Raw genomic sequence first — 17,266 nt, forward strand, 5'->3', positions numbered from 1 at the left:
GCACTGGGAGAAGGAAAACTGGAAATTCACTGTCCTGCTCACACTCTCCAGCACACCCTTCACCGTCCAAACTCTCCAAAACACACAAGGAGGTCCTTAAATTTGTGACTAGCATCTGAAGGGGAACAAAGACAACCCAAGCAAATAAGTTAGCAGTGACCCCACTCTTGCTGACCCCCGTGTCAAACTCTCCTATCACAAACTTTGGGCTTTCAGCCTAGGCCCCGGAGGAACGAAAGACAAGGACATACGGACTTCATTAAAACTCTCCAAAGGTTAAAGGGGGAGGTTAAGTAAAGCCCTAAAAGAAACCACACAAGAGACTGAGGAAATAAGCTGCAAAATAAGATCCAGAAATTCATATACCATGGACCTTCAGTCATCCTCAATTCTTGGTAGCACTGAGGTCCCAAGTGTGCTTCTCCCCCACAGCTGGTGTAGGGAGGGTGTGCATGAGACTTGGTCCCACACATCCTGTGCTCAATGAAAGCTAACTGGACTCTTCAGCCAAACTTTAAGCAGAAATTGCTGGGTGTCACCAACCAGAAAAGCCTAAAGCACACCCAGGAAGAAATTTTTATTTGCTACCAGAAAAGGCTGACAGTAAGCTTAAGCAGCTGCAGAGACAAACCAAACTTGAGTGCTTATCTGAAACGAACCGTGAAACTTGTTCAGCCTCAGCCATCACTATGGCTCAGCCTGCACCATTTCTACAGCTCTTTCAGAAGTAATGGGCCTGACAGATCAGACTCAGCTCCTAGAAAGCCTGAAAAACATAAAAGCTCTCAGACCAAGATAATTCAAAGCTTTACTAAAGGTCTAACGTCAGGGGAAAGAAAAGAGCACCAGTGCTTCAGCACTAGCATATAACTTACAGTTTCTGCTAAACCAGCTGCGTTAAGAGGGACTAATATTGACACTTTGGTTCTCATTAGACCCCAGAGTCAACACTCTTGACAAATCTATGGCAAACTCCGCCAGTTTGTGGCTTCTGGAAGTCAGCAGTACCTCTGGCTGATCTGACCCAGGAGAGAGCAGCAGTTAAGGCACGATCGTACAAACTCCTCTTACAAACAGAATCACCTCCAACCTGCTCACTAGGCTTGGTGGGCTGGAGCTGGAACAACTCTTGAGAAAATTAGCCAAATGGGGCATGTTCAAGAGGCCCTTCCCGTGACTGGCACAGAAAGAGCAGTAGCATAAATACTGTTCCCAACTGAAAAGGTTAGTGGCAGCCAAGACTATAGTGCTCTTGGAAGAGCTCGGCCAGCTCCCTGGAAGAAACCTTCTCTTGGCCTTTGGACCCTGCTCTGAAAGTTTCCTCAACCTCACATGTTCTTCATTAACTTTTTTTTTTTTGGCAAATGTCTGAAATTCAAGCTTGTGTTACTCTTAATCTTGTAAAAGACAGTATGTCAAAATGAGCTCCATTAGAGGGATGGTATTACATCCAAGAACCAGTTTCACCTTAAAAACTGAAAAACAAACACTATAAAGATGCTTAGAGCTTTTGATCTTTACGAAAGACTTGAAATAAAAAGAGGTAGGAAGGAAACAGGGCTCCATCCATGTGGACCATAAAAACAACCATAAGCAGAAAATAAGGCTACCATTTTCACTTCAATGCTTAATAGCACAAGATAGTAAAGCAGCCAGATTAGGAACCAGCAAGTTAGATTTTAAAAAAAGACTGACTCAGTTTAATAACTGGAGATGGCTACAGGGGTTTATCACCAGCAACGTCTGAGATATGTATCTCTCTTCTTTCATGGGTATGAGAATAAATTAAATTAGAAACACAACTTACATCCTGGTTTCATGCTCAGCAGAGTGCCGTAACACACAGATCTCGTGCCTCTGACATGTTTGCAACACACATATGCAACATGCCAAGCAGAACAGCCAAATTCAACTCTACTGTACGGGAACTATAAGCACAGAAATTTGGGGGGGGGGGGGGGTCTGCATCTGTATTCACAAAAGATCAAAGCTGTTTTTCTAGTCCTACTGGAGCCTGGGTTTCAGTACACTAGCAGTCTTTATTATGGCTGTTAGTTAATGATCAAGATATAGGTTACATTAGCTCTCACAAACACCTCTGCAACATGGCTGGGATAAGCGAACCTTTCAGCAGTGGAGCTCAAGCAAAGAAAGGCAGGAAGGCTGCCCAAGGCTGAACAAACAACGCAGCAGGATTTAAAACCACATCTAGACTCACCATATTTCACTGCAAGAGCAAACACCTTCAAAAACTTACTTGGACTGGGGCGGAGGCGGGGAGAGAACAAACAGTTCATTGGACTCTTGGTGCAACATTGTGTTCCCCAAAAAGCCAATATTTTAGTGGGACTTTATACACCCTGTCTGTTTTAGGTGCCTGTCTGACAGGCAGGGCTGCCAAACTCCAGTAATTATAACATCTTAGGGAAACAATCTAATTACAGGCTCCCAAGCAGAGCAGTGTAGACAGAAGCATTATTATTCTTTAGCATGAGATTAGTTATTTAAAAAGATAGGATTTAAGTGAGGAACTGCCAGAAGGTTCATCATCTTCATTATGGCCATGTTGTAGAAACTTGGTATTTTACATGACCTTCATTTACCCACATATAAAATAATAACTAAGCCACCAATTTTCCTATCATGCAGCTAACAGGCTTTTTGTGCACTAGGTTTTCAGAAAAGCCAAGAGTCACTATGATCAAGCTAAACTCATTCTTCTTGGCTTCAGGTCTGATGGACCCATTAACTAGATGGCCAGACAACATCCAGAGTAGTCCGAATAGACTAAGTTCTAATCCTCCCAGGTAGGTATCTTGTCACCAGCCCTTCAGAAGGCAAAAGGTAGTGATGAGCAACTTGTCTTCAATCCCATGAGTACCTTAGGATAGCCCAAACCAGACATCAGCTGACGGCACTGCTCTTCTGACATCTGGAGTTACCCGCTCTCCAAGCAGGTCTTACAGCATAGGCAAAAGCAACCCAAAAGCCCAGGATTCCTGAGCTGGTCTATGGCTGTATCGCTTGGATTTGCTGTTTCTGGAGAAGAAAAATCTTCTTGTTCTAGTCAGACTCCCCAGCTAAACACCAAGTTCCAAGAAACTCGCTAACAGCAAAGCGAGGGTACAGATCTCAGGTACAAAGTTGAGAACAGAGTTACTCAAGATAAACAGACCCAACAAAAAGTAAACTGAGTATTTTCTACTCCAACCCTGCTGTTACCTGGTGATGCCGATCAAGAAGCCACAGGAACTCTTTGAATGTCACTATTAGTCATCTAAGCAGCTCACCTGGAAGCCAGTGATGGGGAAAGCTCTTTCCTCCTTGGTCCAGGAGAATCCCCCTTTGCTGCTCTGTGCAACACAAACCTCGCTTGCTAGATGGGACTGCAACAGCAGCTCCTCCCTCCCTCCCTCTCGCTGGGACCAGGCTCCAAGACACAACAAGCAGTAAGCAGGATCTCTTCCACTTGGGCTTTCCAACTTTACAACCCTATTGTGTTCATTAGCAGGCTCATTCTTTTTGGCTTAAATGGCCTTCCTGTAGGTTTCAGGGCTGAACAACAACTTATAAATCAAAGTCATACACAGCATCCGCTAAATGCACATCTTATCCAACTCTAAATCTCTGTTTTCCCTTTAGCTTTCATATAGCCCACACATTACACAATAACCACAGCAGACCTGGTGCTTGGGGCCCTTTTTGCAAACTCGTCCCATCAGTTTTAGGGGTCCACGGTGACAGGGTACCCCACGCTGACAGGGCACCAATACTTCAGGAGCCAAACAAATTCCTATCAGCCAAGAGCTGGAGAGGTTAAGGTTTTAACTGAAGCTTCAGCCTGTTCACATGGCTCTTGTTACCATGCCAATGAAAGCCATGTGTCCAAAATCCCTGGAAGCGCAAGGACTTCTGCAAACAGCGGATGGACTCTTCCAGCTCTTGGAAATGTCTGCTGTAGGAAGGTGTGAAGAGACAGCTTCGTGCAGTACAGGAGCAAGAAACACCCCTTCAAGTAAGCTCTGAAAGCTGAAGCAGGAAGAACAGAGCACTTGCTCTGCAGCATCAGCAGGAATAACCTTCTTTGTCAGATCCCCAGTGAGATGCTCAGCCTCGTGCCATGTTCAAGTGCCATCCACATCCAGCAAAACCATGCATCCCCTTGCTCCCACCACGTCTTTCGACCTCCCACAGTACTTCAGTTGCTCATTTCTTAACACCAGGCAATTGAAACAAAGGGGAAAGGAAACTTGTTTCTAAAGGGGAGGGGGGAGAGGAAGAGAAAGATAGTTTAGCATGAGAAGTGGCGCATAATGAGTGTTGCCCATGTATTTCCTATTCCCTGCAGAACCCTTTTGTAATCTTACTGCTCCCGAGACACATGCCAGGCACCCCAACTGCCAAAGGAATCAGAAATGCAACAGCCTGTTGTGTTGCCATGGGAATAAGGAGACAGGCAGTTAATTGATAAAATGGAGGCATGTTAGATTTAAAAGGAAGGGGGGGGCAGGGGGTGGGGGAGAGATGTACCAGAGTGTTATCTGATGCCAGAAAGGGAGGGAGAAGTGAGAAAACACATGATATTTACAAAAGAGCTTTAAAATGCCTCTAGGAGAGATCTTTTTCCTTCTCCATTTTAATTTTCAGAGGTTGTTACCCTCAGATTCCACCACATCACAAGACAGTCTGACATGCAGCACAGAATTGCCTGTCCACTCCTGGGCTGCGTTCCCTCTCCATGGCAATCAATAAGCTTCTCATCCACTAGCCAGCAAGAAAAGCTGTACCAGCCCAACAGAAGCGTCACTGTCACAAAACCTGAAGACACTACATCCCCATCTCACTGGCCCATGCTATAAATGTCACTAACCTGTGAGAGGGCAGCATGCCTTGCAGCTCATGAGCATCTCTCAATGTGCAGCCTTGCAACCAAAATTACTAGCGGAAAACTTTGGTACCAGCTCTGCTCCCACCAAGCCTGGGCAGGGCTTCAGGACAGTCCCGTGACCACGAGACGTAAAGCCCAGTGGAAGCCAAGACAGATTTTGTCAGCTAGAAAATCCCACTGCTGGCCACAGGGGTGCCAGCTAAAAGGAATAATGTATGTTTTTACTGCCACAAGTATTAGGTAAGAGCCTAAGAGGCATTAGAGCAGCCTGGCTCAATGCTCAGGTGATGACGTGGGGATGTGGTCTCAGCTGGGACGTCAGACACTGCCCCCGTTCAAGCTGCGGCCTGTACTCAGGGCACCAAACATTTGTGGTGGATGATACTTTCCCATTCAACAGACCACCACCCTCCACTACAAGCCAGAGGTGTAGAATAGCAGTGCGTTGTCTTTACAACCAAGTACCTATCAGCTCCTGGCTCTGTGTTTTTTACCCATTGCTTTTACATTGCAACTACTGTAAGCCTCTCTGGGTCTGCAATGCCATTTCATCTCCAAGCATAACACTACAGAAATTCACTAACCAATGGAGAGCAGAGCTGATTAGAGCTTCCCCTACAGAGAAGGGAACGAAGAAGGACAGTCCAGAGCATCTGTTGTCAAAGACTCAAGCCTTCGTCCTTATCGACTACAGTAGCTGGTCTACCAGGCAAGAGACAAGGAGGCACAGCCTGCTGCAGCTCTGGGAGCTGCCACCTGCGCAGGCAGGGAGACGGGGCTTCACTTGGCAGCCTCGGCAGCAGCAGCCACGCAGGCTGACGAGGTCTCCCACGGCAGAAGGGCTGGCTGCTTGCTGCCTTCACAGCGCTCAGTGATGGTGAGGCCTCACCACATGTAATTTCTAGGTTCCCACACAGGGATTGGAGCTTCTCAAAGCAGCTTGGATTACATAAACATGACGTTGTTGGCAATCAAGTGAGAGCCAGCCCACTCCGCCATACCCAAATTCAAATTATCAAGCACAACAACAAAGCAGCTGTTTTCTGCAAGATTTATCACAGCCCTTTCAAACTGCAGGGTAAGGCAGAAATAGAGGGAAGAGGTGACTGCGAGAGAAAGCAATGCTTTTCAGGCAATAGCCAAATGCCTGGCAGCACACTGTGGGAGGAAGCAGCCCGAGGGATTTATGGCTGACTTGGAAACAACAACTGAAAGCTCTGCAAGTTCAAAGCTGAAAAGTTGGGGCTGCAATCTGGCACATAGACAAGCTCTGCATCTGGCACCCTGGAAATCTATTGCCCTTGCTGTCCCCCTGGAATAACACCCATGGCATAGATATTAAGATCTGATACAACTTCAGCATCACTGGCTCTAGCTCCTTTGAAGAGAGGAGACATACCTAGAAAGAAACCTGTGATGAGGAAGAAGGAAAAGAGGGCAATAAAAAAGTGAACAAGAATTATGAATGAGCAAGCAAAATCGAATGAGAACCACTGCAAAGTTACTTTGTACCGAATGCAAGGAGATGCCCATTGAGGCAGATATTTGTCTTCACAAGGGCAGCTGGGAAGGGCACTGAACCTCAGACATACTGAACAAAGGCTTTCTTATAAAGGTCTCATTCAAGAGGCTGACTGGTACGAAATCTGCTCTGCCACAGGCAAGACGTGCATTCTTGGTGCCCGCTGGAGACAGGAGGCATAGAGGACCCTGGGGTTTACCAGCTATGCTATAGCAGATCCAGTGTAATTCTTAAAAAAAAAAAAAAAAATGAACAGCAAAGATATGCATTTGCCATGTGTGAGGATTTTAAGTTTTTCAAATAAACAATGGTATGCAACAAAACATGCAGAGCAGATAGGTTTCAGCAGCACAGGGCACTAGGGAGGCAAGTGACTAGTAGAAAATGCACAAGGTTTCTTTCACCGAGGGATAATTAACTTGCAGCATATGGATGGATCTATTCATCTCAAGTTTACAGTCTTAATTTTTACATAATTATTATTTTTAAAACCGTAAGTATATTCTTTCAACATTCATGTTTCAATACACTATTCAACATTTTCCAGTCTGAAAACAGGGTCCATCTATCACACCTCCGGCGCAGCACCCTGATTTCCCAGAAAATAATGAAAACAAAAATACCACAATTTTAAGAGTGTTTTAGGTTTGACAAAAAGAACAGAGCACGCATGCTTTCCTCCCCAGCTTGTGCCACCCCCTGCCTCTAAAAATAAGTCACAGACACATTTGAAAAACTAAGTCGATGCTAAAGTAACCCCTGGTGTATTTAAAGTAACCCCTGGTGTATTATGGAATAATACAGGCTTCATTCTTCCATAAATAAATAATAAAATCACTTCAACTAGAGAATATCCCACTTGGAAGCATTATTCACTTTATTCACCATAGCTTATTCTAACTAGAGGATATAGTTTTCTGTTTAAACAAGCCCTTAGCTGTAAAGATTCAATAAGTCCTGTCCCCCCAGCCCCATATCCAAACTGTTACCTTGCCCAGACCATTGCAACTACTAAAAGACTTAAGGACAGAAAGGAGCATTAGAAAGCAGCCTGGGGTAGCCCAGTATGGTGGTAACCCATGAGACAGCCCCGAGAGCAAGAACACCAACTGGGGGAGATACACTTACAGGGATGGCTCCTACCCCGCACGGTGAGCTTCCTTCCAGCAGCCCAAGCGATGCACTGCGTAACACAACCTCCCCTCGAATCACCAGTACGCCCTCACATGCATCTCCAGCTCTCCGGTTGCATAGCTGAAGTCACACCATATGTTCAGCTTCTTTATAAATCTAGCACAAAGCTAACTTCTTAAGAGTCTTTTCTTTTCAAAGAAGCATGGAAAAGCTTGGGAACGAGCTCAGTCTAAACCCGCCATGTCTGCAAACCCCAGCACATACATACGTGCACAGTTGTCCGCGGTTTCTTAGGCTGTGGGAATTTGTAAGGCACAAGCGCGGTTTCAGGGCTGCTATTACGGAAGTGAAGACAGCTGCTCTCAGTGAGCTGATCCGATGACAAAAAGAAAGAAAAGGAGGCAGACACAGGTCTTTAATGAGACATTTATAAACGATTTCCCAGGCAAAGCACTGGCACTAGCACAGAGAGAGGAGCAGTCTCAGGACACCTTCTGAACTGGAGAAATTTATCTTGAGTACCAAACATTGTAAAGAGCAGCCAAGCAAAGCATAGTGCTTTCTCTCCACCAGAAAAGCAATCAATTCACAGCCTTTTTAAGTGTAGGATTTTTGCTCAGGCATCATTCCCACATAAAACACACTCAGATGGACTCTGGTGCCATTCCTAACCAGCTACAGCACTAACTGAAAGAGATGAGCAGCCAAGCAGTACATTGCTCAAGCAGGTGCACACAGAAAGGCCATTGACTTATTCACTCAGAAATGATGGAAGTAGCTCACTACCAATAAAATGCAGAAGATACCAAAAAATAGCCTGGCTTGGTCCATTCAAGAGAGTAATTATTACTTTATGATCAGACTGGAGCCAGACCAGGGGATCAGCAGCTCCAAGAACAACAGTCTGTACAGGGAATGTGATGCAGGAAAAGTTGCTGTGTGTGCGTAACTCAGAGTATTTACTCACAGGACACCACCTGTGCAGCCATGCACAAGCAGACTGGCCGTACCTCTAACAACCCAGGGAAAGGAAGGTTAGATGACCAGGAGGGAGCCTAGTTTGACTCTGACTTTGGCATAGACTGCCTTTGGGCATAGTACTTACTCCAGCTATGTAACAAGCATCATAACTCTCTCTTACATCCTTACAGCGCTCAGATTATCTGGTTACCCTGTTCAAGTCAGGTCAGCTTTACTGTAGCGCAGCATTTTGCCTGGCATGACAGCTGATGAGCCATGCCGCTCATACCCATGCTCCTGCTGCACTATCAGCTCAGGACCAGCAGCACTTCGGAGGCCTACATGCCTCCAGCTCAAGCTTAAAGCATCCTTTAATTCAAGCCAGGGGTGTATTTGAGCAGCTGGAAGTTACGAGCTCAGGCGAGTGATCTGATGGCACCTGGGAGGTCTTTCCCATGTGAAGGGCTAGACATGTAGCAATAGACCACATCAGTAAGATCTTCCCTACTCTTTCTCTCTTCAGTGATACCAACTTCTTATTTCTACTTGCTGACCCTCAGAAACATTTCCTAGGTACAAGCACAAGCTTTTCTCTGAGTTTTGGATATTACTTTGCTCTGCTTCCCTCTGGCAGGAGTTGGGCTAATCTTCACAGTGATTGCTCTTTGCAAGAGCTCACAGCCTGCAGCTATGAAAGGTACTTTCTCATGCCCTGTCTGCAGCTAGTCTTGAGGGGAAAAGTACAAAGATTTAACACCTGACATGTAATAACAAGGGAGGATGCTTGGTTAGCTCCTTATCAGCATGCTAGGAGAGGCTTGTTTTCAGTGTAACCAGTTAGCGTGGAAGACAGCAGAGAGTTAAGTCACTGTTAATTGAACCACTGGGATGGTATCAGCAGAAAGGCATGCACCATGCTTTCTGTCTTGTATGTAGGTTTTGTCCCTTCTCAGTAGAAACACAACAGCAATACACTTATATCATCCCTTTGAATCATCCATCCAACTTCCCTGAGAGAGGGACACTTTAGGGGCCATCTGCAGCATCCCCAGGATCCCAGGGGAACTGTAGGAGAGGTAAAGACCAACATCTCTTAATTGCCAAAGAAACTTGTGCCCAACCCTAGGGCTGCACTGTGCTGAAACGCAGCTTTGATTCATTACTTCATCGGCCGTTTATTTTTGCAGCCATACATCCATGTGCAGATTGCTCAGACTATACATCTCCCATGAAAGTCACACAATAGACTGATTGTACACAGATCCACGCTATGCAGAATGCACAGTTTGTTGGGCTGTTTTTGTTTTGTCTAATCTAATAAAAAGGATATTTAAGAGCAGATTAACACTGAGTCATCTACTTTATTCCGAATATCTGGGTTAAACAGCTAAGTATCCAATTCAAAAGGCAATGAGCTGTACACGAACAGGCACTGTTTGCAGAAAATCCAAATCACCTATTTGCAGTGGATGTCTAATTTTTTTTTTTTTTTTTTTTTTGAGAAAAAAACATGACCATGATCCAGATCTGACCCTAAAAGATATCTGAGCTATGATATGAACATAGAAACTCACAGCAGGTATCTCAAACGCAACAGCTATGTCTCAGTGATCACCAGCAATGATACATTACACCCTTCCAGGAGTGATGGTGGGTGAAGTGAGAAGCGGTGGTGGTAGTGAAAACCATAATGTGAAGTGAGAGATCACGGACAAAGCTGTGGGAGCTGACTAGTTGAGCTGTACAAAAATCTCAGCACATGGTCCCACCAGGCACCCTGACTACTCTTGAGCACACAGTATGCTCCCAATCCCAGCATATCTTACTGGTTTGAAAGACTCAGATGTGAACTATCCCTCTCTCTTATGCCACTTCTTCAAAAGTTTATCAGATAATCAGTTTTGTGCTTTTATCCTCCAAACACACCTGGCCAGGACAACAGTCAATCAAGTGAGGATGATGTCCCCAAGCCCTTTTTAGGGGTCAGGATTTTCTCAACATCATACCATCCTTATCTGGAATTTTTTGTTCAAAATCTGCATCAAGCCCTTTAATTTCTGGCAGGTTTTTTTTGAGCAAATACCTCCAAATATAATATTCTGCAATAAGCAATTCTGTGACATAAACAATACATAAGGCTCCTGTCATCTTCAGGGATGTGAATCCTAAAAAACTGTACAGGTTTAAGTCTGAAATAAGACAAGCACGCCCCAAGTGTGGGACTGAGACACCTTATATGCTCAATGAGTGTGTACCCTCAGCCGAATTACAAATGCATTAATGTTTACAGGCACAGGACTTTAGTCAATGAAAAGGACTACGGGAAGCAGCGTCAGAGAGGGAAGCTGCTGCTCCTGGTGCCAGGACCGGGAGGGCAAAAGGCCAGAAAAACCTGCTGGCCAGGATAACTGTTCTGCTTTCACCTCTGACTCACAGGATGACATGCAGCAAGACCTAGTTCTCTTAAATTGTCTGGTGTGTAAAACACAGATAATACTGACCTACCTCACAGCCCCAGGCTTCACAGGTGGTGGTGAAGCATTTGGAGTGTCTAAACAGAGAGGTTTCATATGTGCATAGCAGGCTTATAATTACAGAAAGTGAGAATGACTTACAGCTTGCGCTTGGTAGGAATTCATAAAGCAGCTTGGGAACACTCTTGTAGCAGCAGTTAACTCCTGCGTAACACTGCCCTGCATATTAGAGCACTGGCAGTACGCTAGATCACACAAATTAATTCCTGAATTTTCAGTGCATGTTCAGTTTTTAAGAGGTACTCGTGGCAAAGTTCATCACTGCCTTCCTCTGCAACCATTTAAAATCTCCATACACAAATATTTCTTTTCTCACAAAGAATTCTGTAGGGAAGACCATGCAAGTAAAGCGCTCTTCTGCATCCTCCAGGCCATCCATGACCCGGACACAGCACACAGGACACACATTTACTGTGCTGGAAACAGCATTGCCGAAACAGTCACATTTTGTAGTAGAGACCATCAACTGTGTTCTAAATGGAGTTGCTGAAGTCTCAGCCCAATTTTGACAACTCTTATTATTTTATAGTGAGCATTGCGATACATGCCGTTTATCTTACAGACCTCACTACTGTATAAAAAACAACTTCTCTCTTTTAAGGGGATATTACTTTCTAGCATCTTTATAAAAAAAAGTAAACATCCTACTGAACTCAAAATAAATAGAGAAAAATATCTGTATTTTAAATATTTTAAGGCTTTTGTGGAGACCAATTCACCTATTTAACTGCTTGCATGGAGGATGCTCACATGCAGGATCAGTGTGCAATGGTCAGATCCAACCAATAGCCAATACTACTTAGACACAGTCTGATGTCACTGTAATCCTATGGATTCTCATCCCAAATCCATCTACGCCAAAGGGAATCTCTCTTTTGATTTCAATGAATATTGGCTCAGGCTGCTAATGATTAATCTGCTTTTGCAGGATCAGATCAATTGTTCGAGGCAGAACATGCGGGAGCAGATTCTGCCCCGAAGCTGCACCCTTACTCTGATGGGTGTAACCGCAAGCATTCTGATATTACTGCAGACTTACACCAGCCCAGCTGAATAGGATTTGGTTCATTATAGTCAAACCACCATAAGCGGAACATCTGTGGGAAGCAGATTTTCTTTCCCTGCTGTTCTGCGAGGAGCTACAGACAGAGCGAGCAGGAGGGCGTCTGACCTCCATATGCCTTCAGTGTGTGCTCGCATCTCATTCTACAATGAGTGCACTGAATATTAAGGATTAACTATATCAAATCCTTCTAAGAGCATCTAATGATTAAGACAATTAAAATCAGACTCCCAGTTGTCTCTAGATGTCACCTGTAAAGCTGATTAAATCAAGATTGATTCAATGCCCTTTTATATTGCTTAGAATGCATCAAACCACTTCTCCTTGGGAGACGAATGCTGCCAAAGGTCCTTTCCCTCTTCAAGAGGGGAACCACCACCTCCAACACCCCCGCCTAGAAACCTCAGTACAAAATGTATTTCAAACTGCAGGATGGCAGACAGAGTGGCTCATGAAAGGGACATGTGAGCTGAACACAAGCCCTATGCAAATAGTCAAACGGTTGGTCCACAACCGCGCCAGAAAACATTTGGCTTCTGGATACGCAGTGGGGATTAGAAGCAAATCTGCAGGGTCTCACAAGAACATCAGCGTCCACAAGCAAGTGGATTTGTACAGTGATGTGACCTACACGCAGGGCACTTCAGTCACCCCACAGCAGCGATGAACAAACACGCTCAAGCTCTAACAATCACTAAGCAAAGCTGCTCCAGTGGTTGTCACAGTTCCTACGCCTCAGCTGCACTGACCGTCAGCCACCATGGTTCCGCTCCCAGCCTCACTTCTTCACTTGAGCTGTACATCAATCCTAAATCAGCAAACCTGCAACTCTCATTTGCAGTTTTTTCCTGTACAGCCCTTGAAAACATACTCTTGTTTTCTTCCAGATATCTGATAACTTCTTGAACAGATGACTGTCTGTGTGTATGTGGATACTGTAGCTCTTACTACTAATTGATAGATAATCTGCTGATACTATAGTAGTCAGAGGCATTTGATTAACACACACTAGTTGGCACCTTGTCCTCCCAATTCCCCTAGGAACAGAACATGCTGTGTACACAGACCCGTTAAGATAAAGCAAGACCTAATCAAACTTCACAGACACCGATGACGCACTTCCAGCAACAATCACTAATCTGACTCAAGGAATATCCATTCACGCTTGCAGCATGGATTTAATTGAGGACAGCACTCAGATGGCAGCTGACAATACCTATCGCTCCGTGAGGGCTGAAGCAAAACAGCAAAAACAAATGTTTGCTAGAAATAATAGCAGCCTCTGGCCCCACAACGTGGGGTCTTTTCTCTCAATTTGCCAATGCACAACACCCCAAGTTAATATTAATCAAGAGCCACAAAGCCTTTGAATAGACAAGAATTAGCTCCCTATGTCTGTGTCAGTCAATCAGCTGCTCAGGACACTACAATCCCATTTCTTTTGTTTCAGACAAAACAGTAGTTTAGTGTCTTTCATATTTATTTGGGAATGAGAATTAATAGATTGACACAAAACCAGGCAGCCTCAACACTCTTTCTTGCAGCTTTATAAAAAAGCCTGTGTTAAGACACTGCCAAACCATCAATGATTACCTGAGAGTAACCTGCCCAAGCTCTCTCTTATTACCGAGGCGTGAATTCCTCATCAAGGACACCTTCCCTCCCTCTGTTTTACTGCAAAATAATCCTGGAGGCAACAGAAATTACTACTTCTTGCTATACATCCAGCCAATTTACTCCAACAAAATCCTGCAAAAATTGAGGGGTGAACAACTGATTTCCAAGTTAATTTACCAAGATGTTGCTGTTAACCCTGTTGCAGATAAATAAAAAGGAACAAAGATTTCCCACTGAGGAAGGTAAGAGCAAGGCACTAATCCTACAGAGGAGCAAAGGCGGTGGTGAGATTTAGACCCCTCCAGCAGAATTCATACAGGTATAGCTCATTAATGATGGGGCCTAGATGTACACAAAGAGACTTATCCATATAGAATTGCTGAGTCTCCGAAACTAGAAGCAGTCCTCAGAAGATAACTGCATTTCTAGAAAACAAATCAGAAAATAAATTTAACTCCCTTCCAGGAGACTCAAACCCAAATTCAACCCTGATAAAAACATTATGCCACACAATTTTCAAAGGAAACCTCCTTTAATTGTGAAGAGGGACCTGGGTTGTAACCCACGGAGTCCAGTCTGTCCAGCCCTCTGTTGGCCTCTTCTTATTCTCCTATGCTAGGAGTGATTGATCACATTCAGGCTGGAGTGACAGCTCTGATCACGCATGCCCCCTAACGCAAACTCAGTGACTGCACCCAGCAAACCCCGTCCCAGCTGCTGCCTGAACAACATGAAGCTCACCCCCTCAGCACAGCAGTAACTATCCCCCAGGATGTAACCAGCCTCAGCTGATTAGCAACCAGAAACCAAGCACAACTACCTAGCCCAATAACTAGCACAGCTCAGGCTTATAAAACCCTCATTACAACATACTTAGTTTAATTACCCTGTGGAGCCAGTCATCTAGTGCTCTTTAATGGCCCTGTGAGCACTCCAGTCCACTTTGCTTTTATTTTTAGTGAACAAAAGTGTCATACAGTGTTTGCAAAGGCAGACATTACGCCAGCAAATATTAATAGTTCTGTGCCCTTATTTTTCATCAAAAATAACGTACATACCTGGCAATGCTGTATAGCTTAGCTATCAAAGTATAGTTTTTGGCAATAAAACTGGGCACCTGCTGAAAAACAGTTTTGATACTCATAGCCATGCCTAAATACGATATTCAGGTCAGATACTTGCACCTGCCCGTTCAGAAAGACAGGATCCATCTGTAAAATTCAAGATCTAGGCTGGATTCAGACGGGATGCATTTAAGTCTCAGAAAATGTAACAGGTTTAAGCTTTTTTGCCTCCAGTGCTGAAGTCCCAGTGTTGCCCAGCTCCATCTGCAAATACTAATTTTCCTTTTTTTCCTCCCCCTTTTGCCAGAATTCTTTAATTGAAGAAGAGATTTAAGAACCATAAAAAGCACTGTAAATGAACACCAGAGCCAGCTGACAACAAAATGCAGTATGAAAGGGAACACTTTCTCCTCTAACCAAGTTACTCTAATGCTGCTCTGAGCAGACAAAAACCACTCTGAAATGTGAACGTTTCCCTTCCCAGCGGCTTTCACCTGTTCCACCAGCTGGGAAGGCTGTGTGGACCTATTCATCATAGCTTCCATTCTCACCATCTTGCAACTCCAGGCAAAAGCAGGCTTTTCCAGGAGGAGGGTGGGAGAGAAACCAAGACATATGAGCTTTGCAAGTAACAAGAAATCCAAACATTATATTGAGCCCTTTACCAGTGACCCACACCTTTTGCACAGAAACCTCTCTTGCACATGGGGTTGAGAGCAGTAACTTTCTTTACTTGAAGCATGGGAAATAAGCCAACGCATTTGTGGGAAATCCTCTCCTGAGACAGCTAGAGATGAATTTTCAGTCTGGTTTTAAGGAAAATAGTTACCACAAAGCAGCAGAACTTATTTTTTCCATTGTTGCAGCTTTATGGGAGAGAAGGGAGGGGGATAGTCATCATGGTCACCACTCATCAAAGCTAACATTTTCCAAGAATTCACCAGTCCCCCACTGACTTTCAGTGGAAGTGACCATTTCAGCTCTCTCAAAAAAAACCCAAAACAAAACAAAACAAAAAAAAAACCCAAAACAAACAAACAAAACAAACCCCACCCACAAGAAGCCAATGCACCTAACCCAGAATATCACCACAAAAAGCCCTTATACCTCATGGGTCTTTGAAAGCACCAGCTCAGGTAGGAGACACAATAACTCTCCACTCTCAGAAAGTTCGAAGAGGACACTCCAAGAGCTGGTAGGAAACAGGGGCTCTGAATAAGTTTTCAGGGAAAATAACTCTGATATTCTGAGCCAGCTTGACACACATGCTATGACTACATTATATTTGGTCTCTACAGAAACCTACAGCCATGAATTGTGAAATTATGTATACAGGCACACACAGCATCTTACATCTGCATCAAGCCTCTGTCCTGTTACATAAGATGTGAGCTGTCAAGATTACATGGAAATGTTTAACAGGGTACAACTCCACTGCCTGGGAAAGGAAGAGAGATGAGAGATGGATGAGAGACACTTGACTTTCTACAAAAGAATATGAACAGAGCGCTGGGGAAAAGAGAAAGAAGAAATCAAAGCACCTTTGTGTATTCCAGACTAAGAATAAAGGAAAGTACATCTACTTACACTTTTGCAGACAAGACTGATCAGCTTATGGGAAGGTAGGAGGAAGAAAGTGTGAAGCTTTTCAAAATTCATTTGTATCTAATGGCTCTCTGACAACTCTCAGGTACAACTGGAGAATGAGAACCTTCTTTTGACACCCAGTCTGGAAGATATAACCTCAATGTGGGGTCTTTCTGAGCCAGCCCCAGGCTACCAGAGCCAAGAGACAGCTCAGAGCCAACAGACTACATTGTTGCAGTTTAATTCTGTGCTTCATTAGATTATGGTTTTCTTCTGCAACTATATTTCAAGCTTTTGAGATTTCTGTCTTCCCCCAAAGTAGCAAATTCATAGAGATCAATGTTGCAGCTCTGTATTTTGTAATCCAAACCACACTGGTTTTCTTCCATCAATCTGCAGGGCTCAGGTGGTTCACCAAATGCCTAAGAAAATGGAGAAATCTCCTTTGGCATTTCTGGCAAGAGACAGGTAAGTGTGGAGGCAACACATGAGTTCAGAAAAATCCAGTGCACTCAGATCCCCCTGGAGTCAGGCAAACCCTGACAGTCTCCCAGGAAGGACTCTCATTGCACAGACACAGTTCACAGAGCTCATGGAAACATTCAAAGACAGCACAGAGCAGAGCTCATGGTTTCTGCAGGGCTTCTCTAATGCCTCGCATACAGCCTCCTTCATGCAAGTTTTTAAGACCTGATGTAAAGCTTGGTATCTTTAGAGGAGCTTTCCATCCCAGCAGACACCCGATACATCACATGAAAGCACTTTCCTGGACAGTGACAGAAGAGGAAAGAAAAGCAGAAAAAGCCTTTTGCAGTATTGACATTAAATACACAAAAGAAAATTGTTTTCAGCCTCTTCATCTCTCCCATTGTCCCTCTGTACATTAGAAAGGCTCCA

General features: G+C 44.3%; 1 protein-coding gene across 5 annotated transcripts in view; it reads right to left on the minus strand.

Moving 5' to 3' along the window:
* Positions 1 to 17,266, minus strand: part of CLIP2 (CAP-Gly domain containing linker protein 2) — an 82,819-nt gene that overhangs the window by 45,411 nt on the left and 20,142 nt on the right. The window lies entirely within an intron of this gene.

The sequence above is a fragment of the Aquila chrysaetos genome, chromosome 10, assembly GCF_900496995.4.
Source record: "Aquila chrysaetos chrysaetos chromosome 10, bAquChr1.4, whole genome shotgun sequence".
In the NCBI taxonomy this organism is placed as follows: domain Eukaryota; kingdom Metazoa; phylum Chordata; class Aves; order Accipitriformes; family Accipitridae; genus Aquila; species Aquila chrysaetos.